We start from the raw sequence: 4,328 nt of genomic DNA, 5'->3' as shown, positions 1-4,328 counted from the left end.
GCCAGACCCAATTAAATGTTATCCTTTATGAGACTTGCCTTGGTCATGGTGTCTGTTCACAGCAGTAAAACCCTAACTAAGACAATAAGTGACTGTTTATTCTGGAGCCATTTTTAGTGACCATGTTCTAGGAACATAGATGTAGGTTATCCCAGATTCCATGTTCCAACATGAAAGCAGATAGATATGTGAAGTTTTAATAGTCTCACAGAACAAAGAAATCCATAAATCAATGAAAAATTTTACTTTTTTAAGCTTTACTATAGGCCCAAGATTACATTCTTAGCTTTTGGTTTGAGGGATGTGTTATGGGAAACATTTAAAAAGATTGGCAAGTTCCCACACTACACCCAGCTACTCTCTGCCCGGTGGTCTCACCACCTCTAGCTAGCCCCAGTTGGCAGTCTTCCCTTCTCTGGTTCACCTGTCTCCTAGCCACCTGTACCTTCTCAGTCATAAACCCCCTGTGGTCGGCAGTCCCAAATTCCAGTAACCCAGTAAATAAAATCTCTTGAAGCTTATAATTAACCAGTTAAATGTATAAATCAATAAATTCTCAATGCACAAGATGCCCACACAATAATTTCAGAGCCAATTGATAATGCTTCAAGCTACCCACCTAGATTAGACAAGTTATCCCAATTATTCTATCCTCTTACTATACTCACAGCTACCTGTGGCTATTTAAAGCCACACAGAATCTGGTTCATCTTCCTCCTGCTCCATTTTTCTTCCTTCTACCCTACCTGTCTCCTCTGTCTCTGACTATGCAACTCTTCCCTCTGCTTCCCTTTTGCCTGTCCAATCACAGGCTTCTTGTTGTATTAATATTTACAGTGATTAGACAGGGAAAATTCTGCTACAGGAAAGGAAGTGATCTGCTAAGTTAATAGATTCCAAAAGATTTCTATCTGTTGGTTACAAGATGTTAGTCCCAACAGAGAGGTGGCAAGGAATGGCTGTTCTTGAGGGCCACATATGGTCATTAGACTCTAGACCTATAGCAACCCAATCTCTCTACAACACTGAAGCTCTAATCAGTCAGTCAGTCTCTGTAGACCTAAACTCTTTCCTGGTGTTCTTATCCATAAACCCAATGCTAGGAAGACATGGACAAGCAGATCTAGGCTTTGCTGACTGGCCAGCCTAACCTATTTGGCTCGATTAAGGAAGGTCAGAGACCCGTCTTTAAAAAACAAGGTTGGGTTTAAAAAATAGCTAAGCTTGTCCTCTGGCCCTTATATGCTAAAGTTCGTACACAGACAAAGTCAATTTAAACTAAAATAACAAATAAAAGTCACCCAACACTGGGCGGGGAGAAAACACTTCCTGCTGAGCTGTGACTGTGCAGTTGCTGCAGGAACTGGTCATGCTTCATTTTGGTCCTTCTCCCAAACCCAAAGATGCCTTGGGAACATCCATCTCTGTAGCTGGTACCTTCTCTAGCCTTGATGCAATCCCAAGATGATGATTCTGCTCAGAGGATATCGGGACCAACCAAATGCACAGCTGGATTAAAAGTCAACTCTTTCCTCAGCAGTGCCTTTTGGTAATTGTCCCAGGGATCCCGGGCATTAAAATGGGGGCAGAGAGAGAATCAGGACACAGAGACATGCTGGAAATCTCAAGGCACCAGGAATGCTTAAGCTCATGGCAAAGGCTGGAAGCCTTGGACAGTGATGGTTTATTTTGCTAAGCGCTTAGACTCAGTCCTCCCAATAATATCCAGGCTTTCAAAAGAGAAGCAATAATCAGGCTTCTCTAGGGACCTTCAGTGCCTTTAAGTAAGGTAGAAAACTCTCTAATTGAGAATGGGCAAGTAGAGTTTTCAGGATGACTGGGGAGAGGCCAGTTAGGTAAGCAGGGATGAGACTCCCAAGGCAGGAGGCACCAAGGGATCCACAAAGATCAGGGTGGGAGGGGTGAGGAGAAGAGGAGCAGGAAGAGGGTTAGGAAGTAGTCAGGGGTTGCCAGCGGAGGAGGTGGAGAATGCGGAACTGTCTACTTCTATCTTAAGTAGTTACACAGGCTGGCATGAAGCTAGGCTCCTGCAGGAGCTTGGAAGGTAGGGGTAGTTTAAAGGTCTGTGTGCACATGCCCATGTTGTAGCCAGCTCATGATCACATGCCTCAGTGAGCTCTGGACCACACTGCAGACTCCAAAGAGACAGGAGGAAGCATAGTTGACTGTTCTAAAAAGTAAGCTTTTACGTGTTGGAATATGAGGGTTCAGGACCTAACAGTGGTCAGAACACAGAACAAAGAGACCAAGAGAGTGGCATTGTGGTAGCTGCCCTGGAGTGGGTCAGAGACAGGTGTTTTACAAGGTTTCTGTAGACATGAGCTCAGCTAAATACCAATCCTTGAGCCTGTTAAAAGACAAAATCACAATAAATCTAAAGTTACAGATTTAAAAAAAAAAAACATTACTTTTATTCATTTTGCTTGAGTGTGTGTGTGTGTGTGTGTGTGTGTGTGTATGTATGTATGTATGTATGTATGTATATGTCCCCACTTAGATGCCTGAAAAGGGTGTCAGGTTCACTGGAGGCGGAATTCAGGATAGCCGTGAGCAACTTGCTGTGGGTGCTGGGAACTGAAACTGGGTCAACTGCTTCTGACCTCTGAGCCATCCCTCTGGTGCCTGGCTTTGCAGGATCCTGATTGGCTTTCCTTGTGATTCCAGGACCATCTGGTAGCAATTGTCACCAAAGCAACAGCTCCCCACTACTTCCACATGCACTATTTATATATAACGTGAGAAAAGGGATAGAAGTAGAGGCTGGCTGATTGGTGACAGCTGTTGGGTTTGAACATGATTTCATGAACGTGTTTGGCTGAGGCATCCTATTTTCTGTGCAGTTTGTTTTCACATCCATTTTTTGTTTGTTTGTTTTTTTCAGTTCATTCTGTGTAAAAGAGAAAAAAAGAAAAAACCCTCTAGGCCAAACTCAGTACACACATGGGAGGCAGCATGCCTTTTTAAAATCGGGATCTCACATAGCCACTCTGTCTTCAAACTTCATCTAGCCAAGGAGGAACTTGAACTTCTGGTCATTGTGTCCCCACCTACTGAGTTGGAGTCATGGGTGAAATTCTTGTTTACCGTGATGCTGGGGATCAAACCCCAGGCTTTGTAAATGTAGCTCACTTTACTGACCAGCTACATTCCCAGCCTGGGCTAAACTGCATAAGCCTTTCAGCTTCCTAAGAGCCCCTGCCATGGGCTTCCACAGACAAGGAGCAGGAAGTTCACTAGAGGCCCCTGCTTCTTCTTCCTCCAAAGACCCTGTTCATTCTTTCTTCCTTCCTTCCTTCCTTTCTTCCTTCCTTTCTTTCTTTCTTTCTTCCTTCCTTTCTTCCTTCCTTCCTTTCTTTCTTTCTTTCTTTCTTTCTTTCTTTCTTTCTTTCTCCCTTTCTTCCTTTCTTTTTTTTCCCCAGTTTTGTATTTACCCTGTTTATTTAACCCACCTTTAAGAGAACAATTTCACAACCAACCTTGTCTATGACTTCCCAGGTAATTACTTTTTACCAGTCTAAGCTAATGTTAAGTTGTGCATTCATCTTAAATTATACATGCTTCTATGTCGCTGACCCAGAGGGTAATGCAGGTTGGAAATAGCAGATATGACAAAAAAGACTTTATATAATAAATATCCACAATAAATGCTGAAAAGAACATATGGATATTGGTCAATTATGCTGTGTTTGCAGTGCTGCTTGCTATTCTGAGTGCCTCTGGCCAGCTGGAGTCAGGTAATGTTTCCTCATGTGTAAAACTTGGTTAAAGACTTCCTCAGAGTATCTTATATTTCTTTCCCATGTGATGCTTTCTCCTCTGTCCAGTAGAGAGCAAAGCCCTTGGTTAGGGGCAGACAGGCCCCGGTGCAGACTCCTGCAGGCTGATTTTACAGTAACTCACAAGCTACAGATAGACGCTGCAGCGGATGAAACATGGTGAGAAAAGCTCCCGCTCACTCCTGGGTAAACCCTCCAAGGGGAAGGGCTTTCATTTCTTTCCTTTGTTTTTAATTGGATATCTTCTTAATTTACATTTCAAATGCTATCCTGAAAGTCCCCTATACCCTCCCCTCACCCTGCTCCCCAACTCACCCACTCCAGCTTCCTGGCCCTGGCATTCCCCTGTACTGGGGCACATGATCTTCACAATACCAAGGGCCTCTCATCCCACTGATAGCTAACTGGCCCATCCTCTGCTACATATGCAACTAGAGACACAAGCTCTGGGGGTTCTGGTTAGTTCATATTGTTGTTCCTCCTATACGGTTGCAGATCCCTTTAGCTCCTTGGGTACTTTCTCTAGCTCCT

Source organism: Mus caroli, chromosome 18 (assembly GCF_900094665.2).
Source record: "Mus caroli chromosome 18, CAROLI_EIJ_v1.1, whole genome shotgun sequence".
NCBI classification, from domain to species: Eukaryota; Metazoa; Chordata; class Mammalia; order Rodentia; family Muridae; genus Mus; species Mus caroli.
Note: the sequence above shows the minus strand (reverse complement) of the source record.